We start from the raw sequence: 16970 nt of genomic DNA on the forward strand, positions 1-16970 counted from the left end.
GACCTCTGAACCTGCACAACTGGAGTTAGGGGAGAGGGATGAGCTACGATAGCCCAGTGAGTAGAATAATAAAATAACAGGTGATAAAACATGCTCTCATGGAATGCAACATATAAGCACATCACCTCGGCCGGACGGATCAAAAATCCCTCTATCTAATCTGGGGTACCTAAGTACCATGTGCCTGGTCCCCGTAGGGCTGTTCTAGGTCTTTCTGTTGTGCCTGGTCCCCGTAGGGCTGTTCCAGGTCTTCCTCTGAGGGCTAATGAATCCTCACGAAGTCCGTGCCGTCTCACATAAGCAATGTACAAGGAGCAATGCCAAGTACAAGGATAAATGCAATGCATCATCTTTGTGTACACTAATGCACTCACCCTATAGCATAGTCATGATGCATGAAGCATGAGAAAATATCAGTTATCATATCATATTAAAACATTACGTTAAATTCCACTCACCTCTGGTTATCTTTGCACTGACACTGCAGGTTCTGACACTGGACTCACTGCTGATTTCCCTGATTCCTCTGGTCCGTACCTACACAGGTGGACTCAAATGAGGGACCAAACTCACTCAAGAACATCTCTAAGAAACGCCCCAAAACCCCTCTAAACAATCCTAAAACCATCACATAAAACATGCAAAAGAAAGCTGGACAGGGCACTTTCGGCGGCAGGTTCGGCGGCCGAAACCCCACTCCAGAGACGAAACTCATGCACTTTCGGCGGCACCTTCGGCGGCCGAAGGTCTCGTCCAGAGACGAAACTCACACACTTTCGGCGGCCGAACTCCCTCTTTCGGCGGCCGAAAGGCTCTTTCTAAACCGAAAGCCTTGCTTTCGGGGGCAACCTTTGGCAGCCGAACTGCCTCCACAAAGGGTTCGGCGGCCGAACCTTCCTTCGGCGGCCGAACCTGGTTTTGCCCGAAGGACAGAACCCTGCTCTGTTTCATGCAAACTTTGCCCAAAAACCTACAAACATGCATAGCAACTACTCCCAACTAGCATATACACATAGATATGCCCAAAGGGGTCTCAAACTACCCTAAAACCCCAAACAAACATAGCACATAACACTTACACATGCTGGAACACCACAAATCACCAAAACCTCACCTAAACCTAAACATGCATACTACCCATACAAACTTTATAAAACCTTGCAAAATCATCAAAGAAGCTCAGGATCTTCACTTACCTCTTACACAACGTAAGGATGAAGGGTCCTAACGTGGAGATATGAAGAAAAGCTCTTCCAAAGCTCCAAGCTTCAAAACTTGTTTCTTTTTCTCAAACCCTTCATAAATCACCAAAACTCTTAAAACTCTTGAAAGATTTGATGAAAATCATGAAAAACATGAAAGTCAACGTGGAGAGGCTGAAACTCACCTCTGGCTGCAAGTGGAGGAGAAAATACCCTCCTCTCACCGACCTTTGGCCCTTTTATAGGTGGCTGGCCAGACCACCTTCGGCAGCCGAACGTGAAGCCGCAACCATGCAATGTTCGGCGGCCGAAAGTGACCTTCGGCGGCCGAACCTTTACATTTCTCCCTTGTTGCTTTTCTTTCAAAACTCAATGCTTTTCACACTTCAAAACATGAAAACAAGTGAAAATACCTTGGAAAACATATGCATTACCCTTCTCGAGGGTTCCGACACCCAAGATTCCACCGGACTACAGGAATTCCGATGCCGGACTCGAGCCGGGTATTACAAATATGATCTCATGGAATGCACCATATCACAGACAAGCCACATCAAGAGTAAACCTGTCACCACATAGTCCCAGTAACTCTGTGCCAGGGCGTAGAATCGAGCACCTGGTCTTCCTGTCATATATGTATATGTGTATATAACACCTCTGTACTTACCATTGCCAGGGCGTAGTCAAAGGCTCCTGGACTTTGCTATACCTGCCAGGGCGTAGTCAAAGGCTCCTAGACTTTGCTATACTTGCCAGGGCGTAGTCAAAGGCTCTTGGACTTCCTGTCTGAGACTATGGGATCATTCAGCATTCACTCACATCACCAAATAACGATGCAATGCAACATATTCGTGAATACTAATGCAATCAACCTATGGCATAAACATGATGCATGAGATATGCTAAAAGCCGTTTATGGTTCAATTAAAAGTCATCAGTTAGTTCCACTCACCTCTGGCTCGCTAGACTGACTGACTCTGCAGGCTCTGAACCTCTGGAGCAGTACTCACTGCTGCTCTCTCTGGTTCCTCTAGTCTGTACCTATACAAATGGACTCAAATGAGGGACCAAACAAACGTAGAAATAACTCTCTTAAACTCCCCAAGACTCCCCTTAAACTCACTCAACTATCCATGCAAAGCATGCAAAAGAAAACTGGACAGGACACTTTCGGCGGCAGGTTCGGCGGCCGAATGTCCTCTCCAGAGACGAAACTCAAGCACCTTCGGCGGCACCTTCGGCGGCCGAAGTCCCCAAACAGAGCCGAACATGCAAAACTCACGGGACAAGCTGTGGCAGCCAAAGCCACCATGCAAGAGGTTCGGCGGCCGAATGAACCTTCGGCTGCCGAACCTGAGTTCCTCCAGAACTCAGCTTCAACGGCAAACCATCTCCTCCTTCCCTTCACCACGGTCTAACATGTATCCTTCACGTATTCAACACACATATACTCAAGTATATGTTCACAGGGGTCCAAAACTAGCTAATAACCCCAAACAACAAAACAAACATCACACATCAACATGTATACATACATAAATCAGCAAAAACTACCATGAATAACCTAAGCATGCTTCTCCTTCCTTTCACTCTTCAGAAAATATATAAACAGGGTCTAAAACTGCCCTTACCTCTGGAAACAGGAAGATACACACACTGAACAAAGGAAAAACAGATCAACCTCTCTTCAACTCTCAAAATCTCAAAAGCGTAACTTTTGTTTCTCTCAACTCTCAACACCTTTGCAAGCACCTCAAACTGCTGGAAGACCAACCAAAAACATGTACAGATGAGTCATAAGAGACGTGGTCATTCCATGGCAAGAATCTGAGGCCAACACTTGTCAAAACAAACATGACTCAGCTCACTAGCCAACTCAGCTTCGGCTGCCCAATCGCATGCGAAACCATGCAACATTCGGGGGCCGAACGTGAATTTCAAAAGCTGAACATTGGGCACTTTCGGCGGCCGAACTTACCTTCGGCGGCCGAACTTGGCTGAAGTCTCCATGAACTACTTTTTCTTCAAAACTCACAACTATATAACTTATACACCTTACAACACATCATAACACTTAGAAAACAACACTCCTACCCTTTTCTCGAATCCCAGCACCCCGGATTCCACCAGACAATAGGAATTCTGGTGCCGGATTCTAGCCGGGTATTACATTCTCCCCTCCTTAAGAACATTCGTCCTCGGATGTTCCTAAAACACACAATTAACACATGAAACAGAGAAAACTAACCTCAAAACAAATATGGATACTGCTGGAGCATAGACTCCCGCGTCTCCCAGGTGCACTCTTCTAGATTATGGTGGTTCCATAGAACTTTCACCATCGGAATCTCCTTGTTCCTTAGCTGTCTGATCTGCGTGTCCAGAATCCGTACTGGCTGCTCTATATAGGTGAGATCCGTATGAATCTCCACTTCAGGCTCACTCAGAACCTGATTTGGATCTGACACAAACTGTCGTAGCATAGAAACATGAAATACCGGGTGAATTCTCTCCATAGAAACAGGTAAATCCAGCTTATACGACACATTTCCGATCCTCTGCAACACTTCAAAGGGTCCAATGTACCGTGGAGCCAATTTACCTTTCTTGCCAAAACGAACCACTCCTTTCATTGGAGACACTTTCAGCAATACCCAATTACCCTCTTGAAATTCTAACTGCTTTCTGCGAACGTCTGCATAACTTTTCTGTCTACTCTGCGCTGTTCTGATTCTCTCTCTAATCATGGGCACCATTCTACTGGTAATGTCTACTAATTTTGGCCCTGCAAGAGCCTTCTCTCCTACCTCTTCCCAGCAAACAGGGGATCTGCACTTCCTCCCATATAATGCTTCATAAGGAGCCATCCCAATGCTAGCATGATGACTGTTATTGTAGGCAAACTCCACCAAAGGTAGATGCTGCCTCCAAGAACCGCCAAAGTCTAACACACATAGTCGAAGCATATCCTCTATGGTCTGGATGGTCCTTTCTGACTGTCCATCAGTCTGTGGGTGGAAAGCAGTACTAAAATCCAATCTCGTGCCCATCGCACTTTGCAGACTCCGCCAAAAGCGGGAGGTAAACTGAGGTCCTCTGTCTGAAACTATAGACACTGGAACTCCATGTAATCTCACTATCCCATCCAGATAGACCTGTGCCAACTTATCCACAGAATAGTTACTCCGTACAGGAAGAAAATGAGCAGATTTCGTGAGTCTGTCCACAATCACCCATATCGAGTCTATCCTGTTGGACGCTACTGGTAAACCCACTACAAAATCCATGGCTATGTTCTCCCATTTCCACTCTGGAATCGGTAATGGGTTAAGCATTCCGGCTGGTTTCTGATGCTCTAATTTCACCCTCTGACACACCTCACAGGCTGTCACAAACTGCGCCACTTCTTTCTTCATGGCTGGCCACCAATAGACCCTTTTCAGATCCTGATACATCTTGGTGGCTCCTGGGTGAACACTATACCTCGCATTATGAGCTTCCCTCATAATGTCTTCCTTCACACTGCCCCGATCTGGTACACAAAGTCGACTCCCATAGCGAAGGATCCCTTTGCTGTCAAATCTGAACGCTACACTATTGCCTGACTGAACAGTCCTGGCAATTTTCATCAACTCAGGGTCCTCATGCTGTCTCTGAGCTATCTGCTCCAGAAACACAGGTGTCACTCTCATCTGTGCTATCAACGCACCTGTACCAGACAACTCTAGCTGTAATCCCTCGTCAAAGAGCTTATAAAGCTCCATCACAACTGGTCTCCGCTCTGCTGCTATATGGGATAAACTGCCTAATGACTTCCGGCTTAGGGCGTCTGCGACAACATTCGCCTTACCCGGATGATACTGGATTTTACAATCATAATCACTGAGCAATTCGACCCACCATCTTTGCCGCAAATTCAGCTCTCTCTGACTTAAGATGTACTGTAAACTCTTGTGATCAGTGAAGATCTCGCATTTAACCCCGTAGAGGTAATGCCGCCACATCTTAAGTGCAAAGATAACTGCTGCCATTTCGAGGTCATGGGTAGGGTAACTCAACTCGTGCTTCTTCAACTGTCTAGAAGCATAAGCTATTACTCTATCACTCTGCATCAATACACAACCCAATCCCACTCGAGATGCATCACAGAACACTGTGAACTTTTCATGACTGACAGGCAGAGCTAACACTGGTGCTGTTGTCAATCTCCTCTTGAGCTCCTCAAAGCTCTCTTCACACTGGTCTGACCAGATAAACTTCTGGTTCTTCTGAGTCAATTTGGTCATAGGAGCTGCTATCTTTGAGAAGTTCTGAACGAACCTCCTGTAGTAACCTGCCAGTCCCAGAAAGCTTTTAATCTCAGTCACTGTCGTGGGTCTGGGCCAGTTAGCTACAGCCTCTATCTTCTTGGGGTCTACCTCAATACCCTCTGCTGATACTACATGTCCCAAGAAGGCAATGCTCCGTAACCAAAACTCACACTTCGAGAACTTGGCATATAAACCATGCTCTCTCAGTGTCTGCAACACGATCCTCAGATGCTGGGCATGCTCCTCTGCATCTCTGGAATACACTAAGATATCATCGATAAACACAATGACAAAGTGATCCAGAAACTCACTGAATACCTTGTTCATGAGATCCATAAATGCTGCAGGGGCGTTAGTCAACCCGAACGGCATCACTAAGAACTCATAATGCCCATATCTGGTCCGGAAAGCTGTCTTAGGCACATCTGCCTCTTTGACTCTCAACTGATGATACCCAGATCTCAGATCTATTTTCGAGAAACAACCTGCTCCAGCTAGCTGGTCAAATAGATCATCAATCCGAGGTAAGGGATACCTATTCTTGATAGTGACCTTGTTCAACTGTCTGTAGTCGATACAAAGTCTGAGGGATCCATCCTTCTTTCTGACAAAGAGCACTGGAGCACCCCAAGGTGAGGTACTAGGGCGGATGAAACCCTTATCTACCAAGTCCTGTAACTGGTCTTTCAACTCTGTTAACTCAGCTGGCGCCATCCTGTAGGGAGGAATAGAGATAGGTCTAGTACCTGGCAGTAATTCAATTTCAAATCCTATCTCCCTATCAGGTGGTAGTCCTGGCAAATCGTCTGGGAAGACATCGAGAAACTCTCGGACTACTGGTACTGTGGCTGGTTCCCTCACCTGACTGTCTAGCTCTCTCACATGAGCTAGAAACCCCTGACAACCCCTCCTAAGCAAACGACGAGCCTGAAGGGCTGAAATCATACCTCTGGGTGTACCTCTCCTGTCTCCTCTGAAGACACACTCTGACCCATCCTGGTCTCTGAGACTCACTAACTTCTCTCGACAGTCCAACGTAGCACTATATGTAGATAACCAATCCATCCCTAGAATGACATCAAAATCCGTCAAATCTAGAACCACAAGGTCAGCTGGAAGGTATCTACCCTCGATAAACACTGGACTGAAACGACAGACTGACACTGCCACTGATGGGTCACATCTAGGTCCACTGACCCAGAGAGGATACTCTAACTCAGAACTGATCAAACCCAATCTCTCTATGGCTCTCGAAGCAATAAAGGAATGAGAAGCACCGGGGTCCATCAAAGCATACACATCTAAACACCCAATGATGAGATTACCTGACACCACTGTGTTCGACGTGTTAGCCTCCTCCTGTGTCACTGTGAAAATCCGTGCTGGGGCTACCGGATTTCCACCTCGGGAACCTGCTGCTGAAGTAGAGGCTACCCCTCTCCCTCTACCTCTGCCACTAGTCTGAGGCATGACTGGAGCTGCTGGCCGTACAACTGGCTGTACCACACTGCCTGAACTCATCTGCTGGGATGGTGCAAAAGTCATCTGCGGACAATCCCGAGCAATATGCCCTTCCTGTCCACATCGAAAACAAGCTGTAGATCCCAACCGACAAACTCCTCCATGTGGTTTTCCGCATCGTCTGCAGACTGGAGTTGTGCCAGAGCTTGAGCCACTACCTATTCCCAGACCTGTCTTTACTTTATTCCAGAACTTACTCTTTGTTCCTCTCGCTCTATCCCATCTTTTACTGCCTGTTGAACCTGAACTGGGGGCCTTAGAACCCGAAGCCTGTGCCTTTGACTGTTTCTGACTATTAGCACTAGCTTCCATCTTCCTAGCTGCATCTATAATAGAGTGAAAACTCTCCTTTTCTGCTGGAAGGATCAAAGAAGAATACCTGGGATGAAGTCTCATGGTATATCTCCTCGCCTTCTTCTGATCAATATCATAGGCCTGACCCACGTACTGAAGCAGATCTAGGAACTTATCTGTGAACTCATCAACAGTCATCTCATCTGTTTGTCTCAACTGTTCAAACTCAATTATCTTCATCTCTCTGGAACTGTCAGGAAAAGCCCACCCTGCAAACTCATTGGCGAACTCTCCCCATGACATGCTGTCCATTCTAGGCTCCACATAATTCTTAAACCATTCTCTGGCCTTCTTACATTTTATTGTGAAACCTGCCATCTCAATGGCTCTCCTATCATCTGCTCCCAATTCACCGGTGATCATCCTAACTGCTCTGAGGTAATCAAATGGATCATCTCCTGTGTTATATTTAGGAGCATCCAATTTCAAGTACTCCGTCATTTGGACTTTACCTCCAGATGAGCTAGGATCATGTCTGTCAATAACAGGGGCTACTGGTTCTGGTGGTAATACTGGTTCATTTGGCTCTAGGTGTGCTGCACTTGGATGGGTAGGGGAAGATGGATACATAGGATATGGTGGGTAGTAAGGATAAGGCATATAAGGCATATACGGAGGATATGGCACAAAACTCGAGTACTCCGACATACCTCCCATCGGATACTCTGGATAGCCAAAACCTGAGGTCTGAGCACCTCCCTGCGACTCTCCCATGCCTTCCTCAAAACTGCCTATACCCATGCTGTCATCTATCTCCATAGCTTCCCTCCTTTCCTCTGATCTTCCTCCCCTAGCTGTTCCTCTTCTGCTCTCGTCGACAGACCTTCTCGGGTCTATTGACGTACCTTCCCTGCTAGATCTCTGAGACCTTGCCCTTGGCAATGCAGGAGGATGAGCAGCTGGCTCATTCTCTGGTGGGACTCCAGTCAATCGAGCTGATCGACGAGTTCCTCGCATCTTTGCTCTGGAAACACAACATATAACATACCACTTTAGCACATACACATCACATATCAATCATACACATACACCTCTCATGGCATATCATAACAGATAGGACTCAAGACCCTATCCTAGTGGACATGATTTCCTATTGTGCTTGACCACTTCTAACCTGTCTGAGCCCAACACTGACTCTATAGGTCCGATCATATGAACCTAGGGCTCTGATACCAATCTGTAACGACCCCAAAATGGACCGTCACCGGCGCTAGGATTCAGGTCGGCTTAAGGCCGCCAGAACCCGTAGCAAGCCTGCTATACTCTCTGTGTACCTGTAAACCTCATACATGATCATACATTTTCTGTGAAAATAAAACTCTTTTCTGAACCAAGGCTTAACCTGTGCATGCACTATCTCTGTACTCTGTACTCATGTACTCTGTACTCTGTATCCCTGACTAGAGCTGGCTCTAGATGGGTTAACTCATACCTGTTAAGCCTGGTTTTCACATACAAGAAAACATATATACATATACAGATCATGTACAAAACATACTTCACTAGGTCAAGCAACAACTATTACATCGCTTTATTATTACATGTCCACTCTAAACTATTACAACTCTCTTTACTCTTCCTGTAATCTGCTGGACTGTCCCTGTACACTGTACACTGAACCTGCAAAACTGGGGTTAAGGGAGTGGGATGAGCTCTATAGCCCAGTGAGTAGAACAGTAAAACATCTCAGTAAAATATGATCTCATGGAATGCACCATATCACAGACAAGCCACATCAAGAGTAAACCTGTCACCACATAGTCCCAGTAACTCTGTGCCAGGGCGTAGAATCGAGCACCTGGTCTTCCTGTCATATATGTATATGTGTATATAACACCTCTGTACTTACCATTGCTAGGGCGTAGTCAAAGGCTCCTGGACTTTGCTATACCTGCCAGGGCGTAGTCAAAGGCTCCTGGACTTTGCTATACTTGCCAGGGCGTAGTCAAAGGCTCCTGGACTTCCTGTCTGAGACTATGGGATCATTCAGCATTCACTCACATCACCAAATAACGATGCAATGCAACATATTCGTGAATACTAATGCAATCAACCTATGGCATAAACATGATGCATGAGATATGCTAAAAGCCGTTTATGGTTCAATTAAAAGTCATCAGTTAGTTCCACTCACCTCTGGCTCGCTAGACTGACTGACTCTGCAGGCTCTGAACCTCTGGAGCAGTACTCACTGCTGCTCTCTCTGGTTCCTCTAGTCTGTACCTATACAAATGGACTCAAATGAGGGACCAAACAAACGTAGAAATAACTCTCTTAAACTCCCCAAGACTCCCCTTAAACTCACTCAACTATCCATGCAAAGCATGCAAAAGAAAACTGGACAGGACACTTTCGGCGGCAGGTTCGACGGCCGAATGTCCTCTCCAGAGACGAAACTCAAGCTGTAATACCCGGCTAGACTCCGGTATCGAAATTCCTACCGTCCGGTGGAATCTCGGATGTCGGAGACCTCTAGAAGGGTAGAACCATGTTTTATAAAAATGTTTTCATGTTTTAATGGTTTTAAGTATGAAACTAAATGAGTTTTTGCATGAAAATAGCATTGGAGGAAAACCCAGGTTCGGCCGCCGAAAGTCAAGTTCGGCCGCCGAACATGCATGCATTTTGGAGGCACGTTAGGCCCCCGAAAGCATGAGTTAGGGAAGTTCAGGTTCGGCTGCCGAAAGTCAAGTTCGGCCGCCGATCATTGCTTGGATGCGGAGGCACATTCGGCCCCCGAAACGTGGCCTGGCCAGCCACTATAAAAGGGTCCCTTAGCCGAAAATGGGCGAGCTTTTTCTCCCTATTTCGGCCAAGGTGAGTATTCCGCTATCCTTCCCCAATCTTGAGTTTTTCCTTCCTTTTTCCATGATCTTTACAAGTTTATAACTTTGTTTTTGAAGATCTTTGAGCTTAGAACGAGTTTTGGAGCTTGGAGACCAAAAGTTGGAACTTCTCCCATCTCCAAGTTTAGATCTCCTCAACCCTCGATCTTCAAGAGGTAAGAGCCGATCTTAAGCTCAATGTATGATTTAAACAAGTTTTATGAAGTTTTGAAGGGTAGAAATGCATGCTAGGGTATATGTTGAGTTATGGATATATATATTGATGTTTTGAACAATGTGTGTTGTTTGAGTATGTTTGAAGTGTTGTAGATGGGGTATATGCATGTTTGAGGCCCCTAGGAACTTGTATGCATGCTTTGGTTGAAAAATATGCATGTTTGGAAGGTTTGGAGATGAAATGTGCAAAGGGAGCCAAGTTTCTGCCCTTTGGCAGAAACCAGGTTCGGCAGCCGAAGGTACTTTCGGCCGCCGAACATGGCTGGGGAGGCAGGCCTTTCGGCTGCCGAAGTTGCCCCCGAAGAGAGACTTTCGTCTCTGTCTGGCACTTTCGGCCGCCGAAGGTGCCGCCGAACCTAGCTGAGTTTCGTCTCTGTCCAGGACTTTCGGCCGCCGAAGGTGCCGCCGAAAGTGCCCTGTTCAGCCATTTCATGCATATTTTCTGTGATGTTTTCATGATGTTTTAGGGGGTTTTTGGGGGATATTTTAGAGTCATGTTTATATATGTTTGGTCCCTCATTGGAGTCCACCTGTGTAGGTTCGGACCCGAGGAACCAAGGATCCCAGCAGTGAGTCAGCTGCTACAGAGTTTGTCAGAGTCAGCCAGAGGTGAGTGGGACTATACTTAACCTTTTGAATTAAATGTTTTTATCATGCTTCATGCATCATGATTATATTATAGGTTGGTTGCATTAGAATCACGAATTATGTTGCATTGCATTATTATTTGATGTTGATGGGGGATGGACATTGCACGACTCACTAGCCCTTTGTACGAAGTCCTGTGGTGCCCATAATAGGGCCGGGCAATAGCTCCGATCTACGAAGTCCTGTGGTGCCCATAATAGGGCCGGGCATGGAGCTGAGGGATTTTTGGGTCAGTCCGTCCATGATGTGAAATGTTTGTGCAGTGATCCATTTCATGATGGCATGTTTTAAATATTTTTTTTTATAGTTCTACTCACTGGGCATCTAGCTCACCCCTCTCCCCTAACCCCCAGGTTTGCAGGTACGGGATAGATAGAGAAGGCAAGAAGAGAAAAAGAAAGTCATATGCATGTAGTAGTTAGATTGTGGACATGACAATTGTATTATGATGAAATGTAAAATTATTCAGTAGGTTATGTAATGAGGTTATTGAGGTTAGAGTTGTGCTTGACCATAGTATATTGTTAATCCCTTTTGTATGTACATGATCTTATGTTATAATGTTTATGTAAACCAGCTCAACACAGGTTGTTTTGCCTTTAAGGCTTGATGAGGTCCCACAGAGGGACTATGTTATGTATATGTTCAGAGTATGCACAGGTTGAGTTTGGTTGATGTTTATGAAAAGAAAAGTTTTAATTTTTATGTATGTTGTTGATCATGTATGGGATTATACAGGTTCACAGGTTTTATGTCAGGCTTGCTACGGGTCCCGGCGGCCTTAAGTCGACCCGGATCCTAGCGCCGGTAGCGGTCCGATTTTTCGGGTCGTTACAGAATGGTATCAGAGCCCTAGGTTCATATGGTCGGACCTAGAGTGTCGGGCTCATAGATGTTATAGAAGGTCAAGCACAATAGGAAAGATCATGTCCACGAGGATAGGATGTGGAGTCCTGTCTTGCATGATGATGTGAAATGCCATGATAATATGCATGTGCATTAATGATATGCTATGATATGTGATGTATGTGATGTGGGTTCATGTGTGCCCACATGAACCATATGATGCTAATGTTGCTTGTGATGTGCTGTTTTCAGAAAACAGGATGAGGGGAACTCGTCGATCAGCAAGATTGACTGGAGTACCACCTGAGGATGAGGGCATGAGCGCCCGTCCTCCAGCATTGCCTAGGGCAATTGTAACGACCCGGAAACCGGACCGCTACCGGCGCTAGGATTCAGGTCGGCTTAAGGCCGCCAGAGCCCGTAGCAAGCCAAACATACATCTTGTGAACCTGTTCAATCCCATACATGAACCAAAACATACATAAAAATTAAAACTTTTCTTTCATTCAAACATTTCTTTACCCAGCCTAGCCTGTGCATGCATAAACATAACATAAACCCCTCATTGGAGTCCTCAACAAATACTCCAATGGGGTACATAACATATAGCAGGCTTGGGTTACATAAACATCATAAAACATTTATCTCATGTATTTAAGGGATTACAACAGACTCTAGTCAAGCACACTATACAACTTACATTACATTACATAACATACTTTTACATTACAACTAATCCATGTCCACTTCTATGCTATTACAGAGACTTCTCTTACTCTTGCTGACTTCTCTATCTACTCTGCACCTGCAAGACTGGGGTTAGGGGAGAGGGGTGAGCTAAAAAAGCCCAGTGAGTAAAAAGTAAAAACATGATTTTAATTCCTCCATTTTTAGGTATTTTATTCTTCATTTTATTATTAACATTTGCTTTAATTCCACACTTTTTAGGTATATTATTATTCTTTTTATTAATAACATTAAATAACATAACTTTTACTTTACATGCTTTCATGAAATGCAACACATCACATTTAATCACATAAAGGATGGTATTGTCACCATTAGTCCTCACATCTCCAAGTGCCAGGGGCGTAGAATGGGCCTCGCTGGTCTTTCTCTTACATAACATACATAACATAACATTCCAAAGTGCCAGGGGCGTAGAATGGGCCTCGCTGGACTTTCTCTTACATAGTGCCAGGGGCGTAGAATGGGCCTCGCTGGTCTTCCATAACATATCATCATAACATAACATTAGAGGACTATGGATCACCCAATAACCATCCACATCAACATCAAATTATGCAGTGCAACATATTCGTGAATTTCTAATGCAAACATCCTGAAACATCGCATGGCATTAATGATGCATGAGTATGCTATCAGATTCATTCATTTGTTCATTTATTCATTACTTAAAAACTTAGGGAATAATCCCACTCACCTGGTGACCGAGGCTTTAACGACGGACTCTGAAAGACTATCTCACAACCGGGGGTCTCGGGTCCTCGGGTCCGAACCTACACAGGTGGACTCAAATGAGGCACCAAACAACAAGAACATAACTCTAAACATACCCCCAAAAACCTCCTAGAAACACCTCAAAACAATCCTAGAAAACATGCAAGAAAAGGCTGGGAAGGGCACTTTCGGCGGCACCTTCGGCGGCCGAAAGTCCCTCCAGAGCCGAAAGTCAGGCAGGTTCGGCGGCACCTTCGGCGGCCGAAACTCCCAGACAGAGACGAAACTCATGCATGTTCGGCGGCACCTTCGGCAGTCGAAAGTCTCGGACAGAGCCGAAACTCCAACTTTCGGGGGCAAGCTTCGGCAGCCTAAAGCTGCCTCACAAGCCATGTTCGGCGGCCGAAACTCCCTTCGGCTGCCGAACCTGGTTTCTGCCAAAGGGCAGAAACTTGGTTCCTCTTGCCTCCAAGTTCCCCAAACTTCCTAATCATGCATAAAACTCTTCTATAACACTCATACACAAGCATGCAAGCTCCTAGGGGCCTCCAACAAGCTTAAACCCCAACTACAACACACAAGCAAGCCACATTGCACATAAACACACATTAAAACCATGGATTTCTCATAAAAACCCATCAAGCCTACTCATGCATTTTCTACCCCAAAAACTTGCATAAAACTTACTTAAAACACATATAGAACTAGAGATCGGCTCTTACCTCTTGAAGATCGAGAGAGAAACGATCCTAGCTCGAAGGTGGGGAGATTCGAGTTCTTGAACCTCAAAGCTCCAAAACTTGCTTAAACTTTAAAACTCTTCAAAAACAAGATGTAACTTGTTAAGATCTAAAGGATTTGAGGGAAAACACTTAAAATGACCAAAGGAGAGCTAGAACTTACCGCCGGACGGAAGGGGAGAGAAAACCTCGCCCATTTCGGTCACGGGGCCTCTTATAGGGCTGGTTCTGCCACCTTTCGGCGGCCTAACGTGCCCCCACATCTCATGCATGTTCGGCGGCCGAACATGAGGTTCGGCGGCCGAACCTTGAGTCTTTCAAACAAGGCTTTCGGAGGCCTAAAGCGCTCCCAAAACCCCACCATGTTCGGCGGCCGAACTTAACTTTCGGCGGCCGAACCTGGCAAAGTCTCCTTGGTCTATTTCATTCAAAACTCAATTTCCTTTTTGCTTAAAAACATAAAATACATTAAAAACATTTCATAAAACATGGTTTTCCCCTTCTAGAGACTTCCGGCATCCGAGATTCCACCGGACGGTAGGAATTCCGATACCAGAGTCTAGCTGGGTATTACATTCTCCCCCCCCTTAAGAACATTCGTCCCCGAATGTTCACCAAACAACACATAACATAGCAAACATATAACATACATACAAGGCACATCAACACATAGGGATCTAACCTTAAAAGAGCTGAGGGTACTGCTGGAGCATAGACTCCCGTGTCTCCCAAGTGCACTCTTCCAAGTTGTGGTGGTTCCACAGGACTTTCACCATCGGGATTTCCTTGTTTCTTAACTTTCTGATCTGCGTGTCTATGATCCGTACTGGCTGTTCAACATAGGTGAGATCCTCTTGGACCTCCACATCAGGCTCACTAAGAACCTTGCTCGGATCTGACACAAACTTCCTCAACATCGAAACATGGAAAACCGGATGGATTCTTGCCATTGAAGCAGGTAAATCTAGCTTGTACGACACATTCCCAATCTTTTGCAAGATTTCAAAGGGTCCGATGTATCGTGGGGCTAGTTTACCTTTCTTCCCGAAGCGAACCACTCCCTTCATTGGAGACACCTTAAGCAATACCAGATCCCCCTCCTGAAACTCTAACTGCCTTCTGCGGATGTCTGCATAACTCTTCTGTCTGCTTGCAGTAGTCTTGATTCTTTCTCTGATTATGGGTACCACCCTGCTGGTAATCTCCACTAGCTCAGGCCCTGCCAAGGCCTTCTCTCCAACTTCCTCCCAGTAAACAGGTGATCTGCACTTCCTTCCGTACAAAGCTTCATATGGAGCCATCCCGATGCTAGCATGATGGCTGTTATTGTAGGCAAACTCCACCAAAGGTAGATGCTGCCTCCAAGAACCGCCAAAGTCCAGCACACACATTCTGAGCATATCCTCGATAGTCTGGATGGTCCTTTCTGACTGTCCATCAGTCTGGGGGTGGAAGGCAGTGCTGAAATCCAACCTAGTACCCATGGCATTCTGCAGACTCCGCCAAAACCTGGAGGTGAACTGGGGCCCTCTATCTGACACTATTGAAACAGGAACCCCATGCAGCCTGACAATCTCATCCACATATACTTGCGCCAACTTGTCCACAGAGTAGCCACTCCTGACAGGAATGAAGTGAGCAGATTTGGTGAGTCTGTCCACAATCACCCATATGGAGTCCACTCTGTTGGACGCCGCCGGTAACCCTACTACAAAGTCCATAGCTATATTTTCCCATTTCCATTCTGGAATAGGTAGCGGGTTAAGCATTCCAGCTGGCTTCTGATGTTCCAGCTTCACCCTCTGACACACTTCGCAGGCTGACACGAACTGTGCCACTTCTTTCTTCATTGCCGGCCACCAATAAACTTTCTTCAAATCTTGATACATCTTGGTGGCTCCGGGGTGAATGCTGTATCTTGCATTATGAGCCTCTCTCATAATGTCTCCTTTAAGCCCTATGTTATCTGGTACGCATAATCGACTCCCATAGCGGAGGATCCCCTTACTGTCGAATCTGAACTCACTATCATTGCCTGACTGGACAATCCTGGCAATCTTCACTAACTCGGGGTCCTCATGCTGTTTCTGAGCAACTTGCTCAAAAAACACGGGTGTCACTTTCATCTGAGCCAACAAGGCACCTGTACCCGACAACTCTAACTGTAGCCCTTCTTCGATAAGCTTGTAGAACTCCTTTACTACTGGTCTTCGTTCTGCTGTGATGTGGGATAGACTGCCGAGTGATTTCCGGCTTAAGGCATCAGCTACAACATTAGCCTTACCCGGATGATACTGGATTTTGCAATCGTAGTCACTGAGCAGTTCTACCCATCTCCTCTGTCTCAAATTTAAATCTCTCTGACTCAGGATGTACTGCAGGCTCTTATGATCTGTGAAGATCTCACATTTTACCCCATAGAGGTAGTGCCTCCACATCTTGAGTGCAAAGATTACTGCTGCCATCTCAAGGTCATGTGTGGGGTAATTCAACTCATGCTTCTTCAGCTGCCTAGAAGCATAAGCAATCACCCTCTCATTCTGCATCAGTACACAACCCAGTCCCACACGGGACGCATCACAAAAGACTGTAAAGTCCTCATCACTAGATGGCAGAGCTAAAACTGGTGCTGAAGTCAACCTCTTCTTAAGCTCTTCAAAACTCTCTTCGCACTGGTCGGTCCACAGAAATTTCTGATTCTTCCTAGTTAACCTGGTCAGAGGAGCTGCTATCTTTGAGAAGTCCTGAACGAACCTCCTGTAGTAACCAGCCAAACCCAAGAAACTTCTAATCTCTGTCACTGAAGTGGGTCTAGGCCAGTTAGCC

Source organism: Manihot esculenta, chromosome 15 (genome assembly GCF_001659605.2).
Source record: "Manihot esculenta cultivar AM560-2 chromosome 15, M.esculenta_v8, whole genome shotgun sequence".
Lineage (NCBI taxonomy): Eukaryota > Viridiplantae > Streptophyta > Magnoliopsida > Malpighiales > Euphorbiaceae > Manihot > Manihot esculenta.